The sequence below is a fragment of the Saccopteryx leptura genome, chromosome 3 (genome assembly GCF_036850995.1).
Source record: "Saccopteryx leptura isolate mSacLep1 chromosome 3, mSacLep1_pri_phased_curated, whole genome shotgun sequence".
NCBI classification, from domain to species: domain Eukaryota; kingdom Metazoa; phylum Chordata; class Mammalia; order Chiroptera; family Emballonuridae; genus Saccopteryx; species Saccopteryx leptura.
The window spans coordinates 139,142,523-139,158,246 of NC_089505.1; the positions used below are offsets into that span (position 1 = coordinate 139,142,523).

The following is a 15,724-nucleotide window of genomic DNA, read 5'->3' on the forward strand; positions in this document are numbered from 1 at the left end:
GGAGTCTGTCTGACTGCCTCCCCGTTTCCAACTTCAGAAAAAAATACAAAAAAGAAAAAAAAATTATTTCACCATATATATGTGATTTTGTTTCTGGACTTTCTATTCTGTTCCATTGGTCTGAGTGTCTATTTTTCTGCCAATACCATGCTGTTTTAATTGTCGTGGGTCTATAATATAATTTGAAGTCAGGTATTGTAATGCCCCCAGCTTCGTTCTTTTTTCTTAGGATTGCTTTGGCTATTCAGAGTTTTTTATAGTTCCATATAAATCTGATGATTTTTTTGTTCTATTTCTTTAAAAAAGTCATTGATGGGAATTGCATTAAATTTGTATATTGCTTTGGGTAATATGATCATTTTGATTATATTTATTCTTCCTATCCAAGAACAGGGAATATTTTTTTATCTCATTGTATCTTTTTTTATTTCCCTTAACAATGCTTTGTAGTTTTTGTTATATAGGTCCTTTACATTCTTTGTTATGATTATTCCTAGGTATTTTATTTTTTTTGTTGCAACCATGAAGGGGATTATTTTTTTGAGTTTGTTTTCTAATGTTTCGTTGTTGACATATAGAAAGGCTATGGACTTTTGTATATTAATTTTGTATCCTGCGACATTACTGTATTGGTTTATTGTTTCTAGTAATCTTTTTCTGGAGTCTTTTGGGTTTTCGATGTATAGGATCATATCATCTGCAAAAAGTGAAACCTTTACTTCTTCTTTTCTGATATGGATGCCTTTTATTTCTTTATCTTGTCTGATTGCTTGGGCTAGAACTTCTAGCACCACATTAAATAAGAGTGGAGTGAGTGGACAACCCTGTCTTGTTTCTGATTTAAGAGGGAAAGTCCTCAGTTTTATGCCATTTAATATGATGTTAGCTGATGGTTTATCATAAATGACCTTTATCATATTGAGATATTTTCCTTCTCTATCCATTTAGTTGAGTGTTTTAAACATAAAATTGTGTTGTATTTTATCGAATGCCTTTTCTGCATCTATTGATAGGATCATGTGGTTTTTGTTCTTTGTTTTGTTGATATGGTGTATTATGTTAACCGTTTTACGTATGTTGAACCATCCTTGAGATTCTGGGATGAATCCCACTTGATCATGATGTATTGTTTTTATAATATGTTGTTGTATTTGATTTGCTAGTATTTTGTTTAGTATTTTAGCATCTGTATTCATTAGAGATATTGGTCTGTAGTTTTCTTTTTTTGTGCCGTCCTTGCCAGATTTCTATATGAGGGTTATGTTGGCTTCATAAAATGTGTTTGGAAGTATTGCTTCTTCTTCAATTTTTTGGAAGACTTTGAGTAGAATAGGAATGAAGTCTTTTTGAATGTTTGATAGAATTCACTAGTATAGCCGTCTGGGCCTGGACTTTTATTTTTGGGGAGGTTTTTAATAGTTTTTTCTATTTCCTCCCTGCTTATTGGTCTGTTTAGGCTTTCTGCTTCTTCATGACTCAGTCTAGGAAGGTTGTATTGTTTTAGGAATTTATCCATTTCTTCTAGATTGTTGAATTTGGTGGCATATAGTTTTTTATAGTATTCTATAATACAATAATTCTTTGTATATCTATGATATCTGTGGTGATTTCTCCTCTTTCATTTTGGATTTTGTTCATATGAGTTCTTTCTCTTTTTTCCTTGGTGAGTCCTGCCAAGGGTTTGTCAATTTTGTTGATCTTTTCAAAGAACCAGCTCCTTGTTTTATTAATTTTTTTCTATAGTTTTTCTGTTCTCTATTTCATTTATTTCCGCTCTGGCTTTTATTATTTCCTTTCTTCGGCTTGTTTTGGGTTGTCTTTGTTCTTCTTTTTCTAGTTCCTTAAGGTGTGAAGTTAAGTGGTTTACTTCGGCTCTCTCTTGTTTGTTCTTATAGGCCTGAAGTGATATGAACTTCCCTCTTATTACTGCTTTTGCTGCATCCCAGAGATTCTGATATGTCATATTGCCATTTCCATTTGTCTGTATATATCTTTTGATCTCTGTGCTTATTTCTTCTATGACCCACTCATTTTTTAAGAGTATGTTGTTTAGTTTCCACATTTTTGTGGGGTTCTTTTACCTCTTTTTTGCAGTTGAATTCTAGTTTCAAAGCTTTATGATCAGAAAATGTGCGTGATACAATTTCAATTTTTCTGAATTTGCTGATGTTATTTTTATGGCTCAACATATGGTCAATTCTTGAGAATGTTCCATGTACACTAGAGAAAAATGTGTACTCTGTCACTTTGGGATGAAATGTCCTATAGATGTCTATCATATCTAAGTGCTCTATTGTTTCGTTTAAGGCCAATATTTCTTTATTGATTTTCTGTTTGGATGAACTATCTAGAGCCATTAGCAGCATATTGAGGTCTCCAAGTATGATTGCATTTTTGTCAGTTTTTGTTTTTAAGTCAGTCAGTAGCTATCTTTTATATTTTGGTGCTCCTTGGTTTGGTGCATATATATTAAGAAGTATTATGTCCTCTTGATTTAGTGTCCCCTTAATCATTATGAAATGACCGTTTTGTCTCTGATTACTTTTGCTATCTTGTAGTCAGAATTGTTAGATATGAGTATTGCTACACCTGCTTTTTTTGGATGTTATTTGCTTGGAGTATTGTTTTCCAGCCTTTCACTTTGAATTTGTTTTTATCCTTGTTGCTTAGCTGTGTTTTTTGTAGGCAGCATACAGTTGGATTTTCTTTTTTAATCTATTCTGCTACTCTGTGTCTTTTTATTGGTGAGTTTAATCTGTTTACATTTAGTGTAATTATTGACACTTCTGGGTTCCCTATTGTCATTTTATATATTGCTTTCTGTTAGTTTTCTATCTTTTTTTTTTTAATATTTTATTTATTGATTTTTTTTTTTTTTAGAGAGAGGGGAGAGAGAGAGAGAGAGAGAGAGAAAGAGAAGGGGGAGGAGCAGGAAACATCAACTCTCATATGTGCCTTGACCAGGCAAGCTCAAGTTTTTGAACAGGCAACCTCAGTGTTCTAGGTTGACGCTTTATCCCACTGCGCCACCACAGGTCAGGCCTAGTTTTGTATCTTGTTTGATTCTTCTCTTTTGTTTTTCTATCATTTGTTTTTGTTTGGTTGTAATCCATACTTCTTCCCTCTGTAACTACATTTTTGACAGAGACAGAGAGAAGGACAGATAGGGACAGACAGACAGAAAGGGAGAGAGATGAGAAGCATCAATTCTTTGTTGCGGCACCTTAGTTGTTCATTGATTGCTCTCTCATATGTGCTTTAGCTGAGGGGCTATAGCAGACCAAGTGACACTTTGCTCAAGCCAGCAACCCTGGGCTCAAGCTGGTGAGCCTTGCTCAAAGCAGATGGCCCGTGCTCAAGCTGGAGACCACAGGGCCTCGAACCTGGGTCCTCCACATCCCAGTCCAATGCTCTATCCACTGTGCCACCGCCTGACCAGGCTGTTACTACCTTTTTTAAGTCATGCTTCTGTGGTGGTTTTTACAGGGGTGGTTACCATTAAGTAATGAAAAGGGTACCTACCATGTTCATTGTAGTACACTATCTTATGAGTGCTTCTGCACTCCATCATCCTTTGCTACTTTTAATCTTCGTCTTATCCCCTTTTTTTGTTTTTGTTGTCACAGTTTGAATTTGGTTTTATTGTGTTCTTGGTGAAGATTTTACTTGTGGTTTTGTTTTGTTTTGTTCTTTGTATCTGGTTGGAAAACCCCCTTTAGTATTTTCTGAAGTGAGGGGTTTTTGATGATAAATTCCCTCATCTTTTCTGTATCTGTGAATGTTTTTATTTCTCTTTCATATTTGAAGGATAGCGTTGATGGATATAGTATTCTTGGCTGGAAGTTCCTCTCTTTCAGAACTTTAAATATTGGGGTCCACTCTCTTCTAGCTTGCGGAGTTTCTGCTGAGAAATCCAATGATAATCTAATAGGCCTTCCTTTATATGTTGTATTCTTCTTTTTCCTGGCTGCCTTGACAATTTTTTCTTTGTCATTGGTTTGTGCCAATTTCATTATGATGTGCGTTGGAGTAGGTTTGTTGGGGTTAAGATAACTTGGTGTTCTGTTTGCTTCTTGAATTTGAGGCTTTAGTTCTTTCCACAGGCTTGGGAAATTCTTGTCTATTATTTGTTTGAATATGTTCTCCATTACATTTTCTCTCTCTTCTCCTTTTTTTTTTTTTTTTTTGGTATTTTTCTGAAGTTGGAAACGGGGAGGCAGTCAAACAGACTCCCGCATGCGCCCGACCGGGATCCACCCAGCATGACCACCAGGGGGCGATGCTCTGCCCATCTGGGCCATTGCTCTGTTGCATCCAGAGCCATTCTAGTGCTTGAGGCAGAGGCCACAGAACCATCCTCAGCACCCGGGGCCAACTTTGCTCCAATGGAGCCTTTGCTGCAGGAGTGGAAGAGAGAGACAGAGAGGAAGGAGAGGGCGAGCAGTGGAGAAGCAGATGGATGCTTCTCCTGTGTGCCCTGGCTGGGAATTGAACCTGGGACTCTTGCACGCCAGGCCGATGCTCTACCACTAAGCCAACCGGCCAGGACTGTCTTCTCCTTCTGATATACCTATTATTCTTATGTTATTCTTTTTGATGGAGTCAGACAATTCCTGTAGGGATTTCTCATTTTTTAAAATTCTTGAGTCTCTCTCTTCTTCTCTCTGTTGTACCTCAAGTTGCCTGTCTTTTATGTCACTAATTCTCTCTTCTATCTGGCCTGTTCTATTAGCTAAGCTTGTTAATTTGTTTTTCAGTTCATGAATTAAGTTTTTCATCTCTGTTTGATTTGTTTTCATAGTTTCAATTTCCTTGATAATATATTCTTTGTGTTTCTTGAGTTGTTTTTTGAGCTCCCTAAATTGCCTTTCTGTGTTTTCTTGTATATCTCTGAGTATTTTTAGGATTTCTATTTTAAATTCTCTGTTATTTAACTCCAAGGTTTCCAATCTATTAAATTTTTCTATAGATTTTTCCTCATCTATCTGTGTTACATCTCTGTCTTTTGTATTCATGATATTTGATTTCCTTTTCCTTAATGGCATCTGAGGGTGGTTTTGTTAATACCACTTCTTGTTCAGTTTGTGGGACTTCCAGATGCTCCAGATATAGATTTTTTCTGTCTCTGGTTGTAGAACTTGTTGAAATTTTGGGGAGAGGTATTGGGAGCACTACTCAGGGCACCATTTTTCTGACGCACTCTGGGTTTAACTTTTTGTTTGTTTGTTTGTTTGTTTACAGAGACAGAGAGAGAGAGAGTCAGTGAGAGGGATAGATAGGGACAGACAGACAGGAACAGAGAAAGATGAGAAGCATCAATCATTAGTTTTTTGTTGTGACACCTTAGTTGTTCATTGATTGCTTTCTCATATGTGCCTTGACCGCAGGCCTTCAGCAGACCGAGTAACCCCTTGTTTGAGCCATGACCTTGGGTCCAAGCTGATGAGCTTTGCTCAAACCAGATGAGGGCAAGCTCAATCAAGCAGGTGATTTCTGGGTCCTGAACCTGGGTCCTCCACCTCCCTGTTCGATGCTCTATCCACTGCGCCACCGCCTGGTCAGGCGGGGTTTAATTTTTTTTTTTTTTTCATTTTTCTGAAGCTGGAAACAGGGAGAGACAGTCAGACAGACTCCCGCATGCGCCCGACCGGGATCCACCTGGCACGCCCACCATGGGGCGACGCTCTGCCCACCAGGGGGCGATGCTCTGCCCATCCTGGGCGTCGCCATGTTGTGACCAGAGCCACTCTAGCGCCTGGGGCAGAGGCCAAGGAGCCATCCCTAGCGCCCGGGCCATCTTTGCTCCAATGGAGCCTTGGCTGCGGGAGGGGAAGAGAGAGACAGAGAGGAAAGCACGGCGGAGGGGTGGAGAAGCAAATGGGCACTTCTCCTGTGTGCCCTCGCCGGGAATCGAACCCGGGTCCTCAGCACGCTAGGCCGATGCTCTACCGCTGAGCCAACCGGCCAGGGCGGGTTTAACTTTTGAAGTGGGATCAGTATCATATCTATGAACTGTGGTTGGGGTAATCACATCATTAAAAAATGCTGTTGAAGCCCTGGCCAGTTGACTCAGTGGTAGAGTGTCAGCCTGGCATGCAGGAGTCCCAGGTTCGATTCTTGGCCAGGGCACACAGGAGAAGCGCCCATCTGCTTCTCCACCCTCCCCCTCTCCTTCCTCTCTGTCTCTCTCTTCCCCTCCCGCAGCCAAGGCTCCATTGGAGCAAAGTTGGCCCGGGCACTGGGGATGGCTCTGTGGCCTCTGCCTCAGGCGCTAGAATGGCTCTGGTTGCAACAGAGCAACGGCCCAGATGGGCAGAGCATCGCCCCCTGGTGGGCATGCTGGGTGGATCCTGGTCAGGTGCATGCGGAAGTCTGTCTGACTGCCTCCCCATTTCCAATTTCAGAAAAATACAAAAAAGAAAAAAAAATGCTGTTGAATTTTATTACATTACATTTCAAAGGTATATTTTGAGGTACAATAGAGTATGTGACATGCATCCCTGATGATACAAGACACTATAATTTGATATCTGATGATATCTAACACTATAATTTGATATAGTGTTAGAGATGATTCTAGATGGTACATGGATCTGGCTTTAGGTAATATTAAACTGAATATTTAAAAAGTATGTGTAAAGCCAGTAGCCACTGCCACCATCACAGCCTCCTGACCCAATGCAGGTTCGCTTTGGAATCAGACAGACGGTAATGAAACAATGGAGCCAAGAACTGGTGGGCCATTAGCTTTAATCCTAGCTTGCACCCAGTGGGCAAAAAATACACACAGTGGGAAAACACTTCCCTTTCCATTCAGGGCTCCCAAAGCCACTGACTTATCCGAGTTTCCTAGAATTAAAGGTTTCTACCTCACCAACCTTATTCACCTCTTTCCCTATCTCCTTCTCTCTGCACAAACTCTACACTAACTGGCTTCTCCTTCAGCACTCCACCATTTTGGCTGCCTCTCCTCTCTTCCACGTGGCCTTTCTCTGCTTTCCTCTTTAATGCTAATCTCAGGAACCAAAGGAGCAAGCTCCTGGTTTGCCACACTTTATAGCAGTGGTTCTCAACCTGTGGGTCGCGACCCCGGCGGGGGTCGAATGGCCAAAACACAGGGGCCGCCTAAAGCCATCGAAAAATACATACGACCAAAACACAGGGGTCGCCTAAAGCCATCGAAAAATACATACGACAGTCGCGACCCATAGGTTGAGAACCGCTGCTTTATAGTGTAGAAATCAAAACCTTTAATCCAATATACAAACAAGGAAGTCTCTGATGCAAAGTCATTTATCTGAGGCATAATGGAATTCCTCATGAGAGTGCACCACCCCACATTATGCAATCAGCAAGGGTGTGGGGAAAAGCTTAGTTTTAAAACTAAGCTTTAGGTTATAATAATTTTGCCAGCTTACAGCCTGTCTCCCACACCAAAAGCGAGCAAACATGTATCTCAAATTTGCAAACTTATTTGACCCACAGTATGCCTTGTCAACCTGACCAGGTAGGTGGTTGCACAGTGGATAGAGCGTCAACCTGGGGTGTTGAGGACCCAGATTCAACACCTCGAGGTTGCCGGCTTGAGTGCAGGTTTATCTAATTTGAGCATAGCTCACCAGTTTGAACCCAAGGTCACTGGCTCGAGCAAGGGGTCACTCAGTTTGCTGTAGCCCCCCGGTCAAGACACATATGAGAAAGCAATCAATAAACAACTAAAGTACTGCAACAAAGAATTGATGCTTCTCATCTCTCTCCCTTCCAGTCTGTCTGTCCCTCTCTGTTCCTGACTCTGTCTGTCTCTGCCCTTCCAAAAAACAATTAAGGTGTTGTAAAGCCAGTATCCACGGCCACCATCACAGCAGCCTGGCCCATGTAGGTTTGCATTGGATTCGTACAGTCGGTAAAGAAACAACGGAGCCAAAAACTAGTGGACCATCATCTTTAATCCTAGCTTGCACCCGGTGGGCAAGTAAAAACACACTGGGCTCCAAAACCCACTCACATTCAGTGCTCACAAAGCTACTGACTTATCCGAGTTTCCTAGAATCAAAGGTTTCTAGCTCACCAGACTTATTCACCTCTGTTCCCCATCTCCTTCCTTCTCTCTGCACAAACTCTGCACAAACTGGCTTCTCACTCAACACTCCGCCATCTTGGCTGCTTCTCCTGGCCTCCTCCACATGGCCTTTCTCTGCTCTCCTCTCTGCTCTCTCCTCTAATGATAATCTCAGGAACCACGAGAGCAAGCTCCCATTCTGCCCCCATTTTATAGTGTAGAAATCAAAACCTTTAATTCAATATACAAAATAGGGAAGTCTCTAATATAAAGTCACTTATCTGAGGCATGATGGGATTGTACCACCCCACATCAAAAAGGGTGGGAAAGGCTTAGTCCTAAAACCAAGCTCCAGGCTACAAGGATCCTGCCTGCCCACAACCCGCCCCCAACACACATTAATATCACCTGGGCGACAACTTCCATTTGGGCAGCGCCATCTTTAACAAAGTGAGCAACAGGTGTCTTTTGGGCAGATAAAATATATTATGCTCACAACAGGTGTCTTTTGGGCAGATAAAATATATTATGCTCACTTTGTTAAAGTTGGCGCTGCCCACATGGAAGTTGTTGCCCAGGTGATATTAATGTGTGTTGGGGGCAGGCTGTGGGCTGGCAGGATCCTTGTAGCCTGGGCCTTGGTTTTAGGACTAAGCCTTTCCCACCCTTTTTGATGTGGGGTGGTACAATCCCATCATGCCTCAGATAAGTGACTTTGTATCAGAGACTTCCTTATATGTATATTGGATTGAAGGTTTTGATTTCTACACTACAATGTAAGGCAGACCAGGAATTGCTCTTGGTTCCTGAGATTAGCATTAGTGAGGAGAGCAGAGAAAGGCCACGTGGAGGACACCAGGAGAAGCAGCCAAGATGGTGGAGTACTGAGTGAGAAGCCAGTTCGTGCAGAGTTTGTGCAGGGAGAAGGAAGGAGATGGGGAACAGAGGTGAATAAGTCTGGTGAGCTAGAAACCTTTGATTCTAAGAAACTCGGATAAGTCAGTAGCTTTGTGAGCACTGAATGTGAGTGGGTTTTGGAGCCCAGTGTGTGTTTTTACTTGCCCACCGGGTGCAAGCTAGGATTAAAGATGATGGCCCACCAGTTTTTGGCTCCGTTGTTTCTTTACCGACTGTCCGAATCCAATGCGAACCTGCATGGGCCAGGCGGCTGTGATGGTGGCCCTGGCTACTGGCTTTATAGTGTCGCAACTATAAGTTGATGCTTCTCACCTCTCTTTTCCTGTCAGTCTGTATCTGTCTGTCTTTCTCTCATTATAACAAATGGTACAGCCCTGGCCGATTGGCTCAGTGGTAGAGCGTCGGCCTGGCATTTGGGAGTCCCGGGTTCGATTCCCGGCCAGGGCACACAGGAGAAGCACCCATCTGCTTCTCCACCCCTCCCCCTCTCCTTCCTCTCTGTCTCTCTCTTCCCCTCTTGCAGCCGAGGCTCTGGGCTCTGGGGACGGCTCCGTGGCCTCTACCTCAGGCGCTAGAATGGCTCTGGTTGCAACAGAGCAACGCCCCAGATAGGCAGAGCATCGCCTTGGGCATGCCGGGTGGATCCCGGGTGGGCGCATGCAGGAATCTGTCTGACTGCCTCCCCGTTTCCAACTTCAGAAAAATATTAATACAACAACAACAACAACAAAAAAGGTACAATATTCCTTTTCTAATTTCATTTTGAGCTGTGTAATCAATGATAAACAGAAAGTCTCATTTAGATGCTATATGTCTTAAACATCTCTCTAACACTTGGTAAACAACCCCCTTACTCTTTGTTTTAAACAAAGATTTTTCTTTTCTTTTTCCAAGTGAGAGCAGGGGAGATAGAGAGACAGGCTCCTGCATGACCAGTGACTTGGATCTACCCAGCAACCCCTATCTGAGGCCAATGCTCTGCCCATTTGGGGCCATGCTCAAATCCGAGGTATTTTTAGCAACTGAGGCGAAGGCTCCACAGAGCTATCTTCAGTGCCTGGAGTGATGCACTCAAACCAATTGAGCCATGGCTGTGGGAGGGGAAGAGAGAAAGAAAGAGTGAGAAATAAGTGGGGAGTGGGAAGGGGGAGAAGCAGATGGTCGCTTCTCCTGTGTGCCCTGACTGGGAATTGAACCTGGGACATCCATACACCAGGCCGATGTTCTACCACTGAGCCAACTGGCCAGAGCCTTAAATAAAGATTAAACTCAGAAACTGAATTGGTAGTCAGTCCATAGATTCCAGTTGAAATATGAACCCTATTTTGGTTTTTTGTATCCATTTTAGTTTATCATTTTATTTATAGTTAGTAAGTTATTTATAATTTCTTTTTCAAATAAATTATTTAAACAAATTGAGTGAATATAAAGAAATATGATAAGCAGATAAGAGACAAGGTTATGGCAAAATTATCAAAGTACTATGGAAATGACTGAAGTTTAACAAAGAAGACCGCTATGCTTGAAATGAGAAAATCTGGGATTGACTTTCTGCTGCACCATCTTCTAGCTCTGTACCTTGGGCAGGTCACTCAACCTCTTAGAGACTTAGTTTTCTCATCTGTAAAACAAGAGCAAGGACATTACTTTCTTTGCAAGCTTGTGAGAATCTGATGAAGGAATGTGTAAATGTAGACTTCATATTACCATCTAGTGAATTTGCAGAGAAGCTACATTGCTTAATGCTAAATGTGTTGGGAGGAGGAGAGAGACTCAATAACATTAACAGAGTACTTATTACAGGCAAAGTGCCGTATATTTTTTGAAGATAGAATGATGAAAAACATTTGGCCTCTGCCCTAAGAGTTTAGTTTTTCTACAAAGGAGACAAACATGTAGATGCACATTATTTTATAGACTGATAAATTGTAAATGAGTTTAAAACCATAGGCAAAGGAAATAGGAAGGAGTGATTATATGTGTCTATGTGGTAAGAGCAGCTCACTTCCTAAGGCTGGGTAACCTGCTAGGTTCTTTGTCACATTAGCTCCTTTATTCCTCACGATTTGGGAACTGAGATCAGAGAGGCTAAATAATTGTTCCGTAGTTAATAATGGTGATAATATTTATGATGAAATAAATACTTATTATATGCCCAGCACTGTGGAATATCCTTTATATGCATTATCTCATTTCAGCTTCACTACCTCTTTGAGATTAGTATTATCTCCTTTTTACAGATAAGCAAACTAAGGCTTGCAGAGATCAAGAAGCTTGCAGACTTAATACATGGTGCTGTCACAGTCTAATCCCAAGGGTGTTTGACTCCAAAATCCACTTCTTTCAGTTGAAATATTTCTAATAGCATCTGAGCTGTGGGGCCCTGAGGTGGCTATGCAGCAGAAAGGCCCTTTGAATGCTTGTTTGTGAAATGCTAGGTTCCATTCCTGGCTGGGTTTCTCTAATGTGTTTACCTATGTTACAACTCCTCTTTCATTCACGATATAAACTCCTAAGCTTCTAAAACACAAAGTCCTAGGACCATGTAAGTGGACAACACTGCTCCATGATACTATAACGTGATGTCGGTAAAGACATTTCAAGAATAGGCAAAAGAACTTGGTGATAGAGCAAAGTTTTTGTAGAGGCTAGAAGCTTATGGAATTAATTCTTAATAGTTACAGAGACCTTTGGGATGTACTAAATCCAATCTTCTCATTTTGGAAATAGAAGAGTTTAGGAGCCAAACATTTCACAGCAGGCAGAGGAATCAGGAGACTACAGTCTCTCCTATCTCAATGGTCATTTCACTAGAGCAGTGTTGTGTTTTTTTTTTTGTTTTGTTTTTGTGACAGAGACAGAGAGAGGAACAGATAGGGACAGACAGGAAGGGAGAAAGATGAGAAGCACCAATTCTTCATTGCAGCACCTTTGTTGTTCACTGATTGCTCTCTTATATGTACCTTGACCGGGAGCTTCAGCAGACCAAGTGACCCCTTGCTCAAGCCGGCGACCTCAGGGTTTCAAACCTGGGTCCTCTGCGTCCCAGTCTGATGCTCTATCTACTGCGGCACTGCCTGGTCAGGCTAGAGCAGTGTTATTTATTTTTTATTTTTTACAGAGACAGAGAGAGAGTCAGAGAGAGGGATAGATAGGGACAGACAGACAAGAACGGAGAGAGAGGAGAAGAATCAATTATCAGTTTTTCATTGCAACACCTTAGTTGTTCATTGATTGCTTTCTCATATGTGCCTTGACCATGGGCCTTCAGCAGACCAAGTAACCCCTTGCCCAAGCCAGCGACCTTGGGTCCAAGCTGGTGAGCTTTGCTCAAACCAGATGAGCCCGCACTCAAGCTGGCGACCTCCGGGTCTCAAACCTGGGTCCTCCACATCTCAGGCTGACGCTCTATCTACTGCGCCACCGCCTGGTCAGGCTAGAGCAGTAGAGCAGTGGTTTTTAAAGATCAGCAGCAGCCATGTTACCTGGGAACTTGTTGGAAATGTCCATTTTGGACTCACAAAATCAGAAACTGGGGTGGCACTCAACAATCTGTTTTAACAAGCCCACAGAGTGATTCTGAGTGTTGGTCAAATAAGTTTGTAAATGTGATATATATGTTTGCTCGCTTGTGACTTATATTGGGTGTGGGGGACAGGCTATAGGCAGGCCAGGTCGTTGTAGCCTGGGGTTTGGTTTTGGGACTAAGCTTTTCCCCACACCCTTGAATGATTGTATTATCTGGGTGGTGCACTCTCATGAGGAATCCAATTATGCCTTGGATGGGTGACTTTGTATCGGGGACTTCCTTGTTTGTATATTGGATTAAGGGATTTTGGTTTTCTACACTATAAAGTGGGACAGACCGGGAGCTTGGACACACAGTTCCTGCTATCACAATTGCAGGGGCTTCCCTGATCCCTTGCCCTTCATGGGAAGAGCTGGTTTTCTGCTTTTCCCTTGTCTTCTTTTGTGGTTTGCCTGTCTTGGTGAGACACCAATAAATAGGATGGCCCCCCGTCCTCTGACTCCGCCATTTCTTTATCGTCTGCCCGAATCCAATGGGAACCTGCATGTGAATGGCCACGATGGCGGCTCCTGGCCCTACACTGAGTCATGCTCAGGTTTGAGAACCAGCACATATCAGAGGGGGATGAGCCTATGGAACTAATGCTGCTGCCCTGACATTGGTGGCTCATGCTTGCTCCCAGGTAGCCAGACGCTAGGCGCTGCCTGGCTGTCTGTGTGTGGGGTGGGGTGTGGAGTGTCAGGGAGTGGGGAGGACAAGGGCTGCCATGGGTGAGTGTTGGGCGGCTAAAATGTATTATGCTCACTTCGTTAAAGATGGCGCTGCCCACATGGAGGCCGTTGCCCGGGTGATATTAATGTGTGTCTCTGTGGGCTGTGGGCAGGCAGGATCCTTGTAGCCTGGGGCTTGGTTTTAGGATTAAACCTTTCCCACCCGTTTTGATGTGGGGTGGTGCAATCCCATCATGCCCCAGATAAATGACTTTGTATTAGAAACTTCCCTATTTTGTATATTGGATTAAAGGTCATGAATCTACACTATAAAATGGGGGCAGAACGGGAACTTGCTCTCTTGGTTCCTGAGATTATCATTAGAGGAGAGAGCAGAGAAAGGCCACGTGGAGGAGGCCAGGAGAAGCAGCCAAGATGGTGGAGTGTTGAGTGAGAAGCCAGTTCGTGCAGAGTTTGTGCAGGGAGAAGGAAGGAGATGGGGAACAGAGGTGAATAAGTCTGGTGAGCTAGAAACCTTTGATTCTAAGAAACTCGGATAAGTCAGTAGCTTTGTGAGCACTGAATGTGAGTGGGTTTTGGAGCCCAGTGTGTGTTTTTACTTGCCTGCCGGGTGCAAGCTAGGATTAAAGATGATGGCCCATCAGTTTTTGGCTCCGTTGTTTCTTTACCGACTGTCCGAATCCAATGCGAACCTGCATGGGCCAGGCGGCTGTGATGGTGGCCCTGGCTACTGGCTTTACAGTGAGGAAATAATACTGTGCCAGGCTCTTCTCTCCACCCCTAGCCTCCAAACACAGACAGAATAGTCAGGAATCTAGAGGAGGCCCTTCTCTACACTGTCCCTCCTCATCTGGGAGACATGATTGGTGGCACTCAGCACGTTGCCATGGATTTTCCAAAGACAGGAAGCCTGTGGAAGGAGGGCAGAAAGGGGAACTGGTGGAATGCAAAAGTATATGGACACCCCCCCCCCCCCAAAAAAAAGAAGTATATGGAAGTCCTGTGTTCCTCTGTTGGATTGGATTTTTTCCCTTTATCCTGAGGGAACAATAATTAATATGAGGTGGGTAAAAATGATTTACACTTTAGCAATGTCTCTGGCAGCTGTGAGGACGGACTGACTGAAGCCAGAGACTTATGGGCTGGCCGTTATCACACTAATCAGTGGGGAAAGACGGCTATGTGGGGTGGGAATTGATTTAAGATTACCTGAACTTGGAGATGCAAGGGGGGAGGGGAAGGAGTTAGCATTCATTTAGATTTGATGAGTTGTAAATGCAGTGTCAACAGCTGGTCGCTGAAGTCCTGGAATCCTGTAAGACCCTGGGTGCATGCATGTTAGGAATCATCCTCTCCTTTCTTCTGCCCCAAGGAGCCTGGGCTTCGGAGTCAGGTAGATGAGGATTCAAAATGCCCGCTAGAATGTGGCTTCCACGAAGGTAGGATTTCTCTAGTTTACAGCTATATGCCAAGCGCCTGTGTCTGTCACACAGTAGACACTCAATAAACTTTTGCTGAATGAATGAATAAAGAAATGAAATGAATCGCCGTACTCTAAGCCTCCTTTCCTCACCTGTGAATACCCTACTAGGAATGGTCATTCCGTAAGGAAACCACCTAGCCCCCAACTTGATGCACAGCAGGCGCTCAAGAAGTTGAGTTTTTCTTTCCCCTAACAGTAGGTCGGGTCCTTAGGAGACCACCAAACCACCAAAAAGGGTTTTCTGTCCCTTGTGTCTTCTCCACCTCTATTGGCCTCCGCAGCACCTGCTGGGTCTTTGGGAGTACGTGGGCAGGGGAAGGCGGGGAGGCAGGGTTGTGGACAGGGGAGCAGACGCGCGGGCCAGCATCTCGCGCGGAGCCGGTCTCCTCGGCTTACGTAAGGCACAGAGTCCCGCGCGGCCGACAGGGACCCGGAGTGGGGGCGGGCGGAGGCGGCTCCGCCCAACGGGATCCGGGCTGGAAGCCTGTCGGAGCGCCGCGTCCAGCCGAGGTGTGTTTATGTGACTGCTTTGGGTGGAGAGGCGCTGGACTCCGACTTCTCCCGGCGGGGGAGCGCATCCGTTAACCCTGGGCGGAGGTGGGCGGTGGGTCCGCGCAGGCGGTGTCGTCCGCTGCGATTCCGGGGGGGTGGGGGGTGGGGGGGGTTGTGACAGCCCGCCGGGAGGGGCCCAGACGAGGATTAAACGTTGCCCACGTGGGAGGACCGGGGCAGGGGCTCCGGCCTCAGGCCGCCCGGTTCGTGGGGCGACGGGGTGGGGTGCACTTGGAGTCATCGCAGACCTGCTTCCCCTCTGTGTGGGACTGGCGTGGGGATGCTGGGCCACCCGGACCCTTCCTCGGGCGTGGCGTGGGGAGCGAGATGGAGGGATTGAGGCGGGACTGGTCGGGCCGACCTCTGAGCCCCGAAGGCTGACCGTGTCTGGGAGGCGCGGGACTTCTCCAGGCTCTCGGCGTGGGGGCGAGGAGGGCGGGGAGGTGTAGCGT

At 44.4% G+C, this 15,724-nt stretch overlaps 1 protein-coding gene across 2 annotated transcripts in view; it reads left to right on the plus strand.

Moving 5' to 3' along the window:
• Positions 1 to 15,158: 15,158 nt before the first annotated feature.
• Positions 15,159 to 15,724, plus strand: part of AK4 (adenylate kinase 4) — an 89,735-nt gene continuing 89,169 nt past the window's right edge. Inside the window, exon 1 of one of the 2 annotated variants that reach the window (XM_066376495.1) lies at positions 15,159 to 15,230. The gene's annotated coding sequence lies outside the window, so the exon portion shown is untranslated. Of the gene's footprint in view, positions 15,318 to 15,724 lie in introns of both variants that reach the window. The other variant, XM_066376494.1, reaches the window with a different exon arrangement.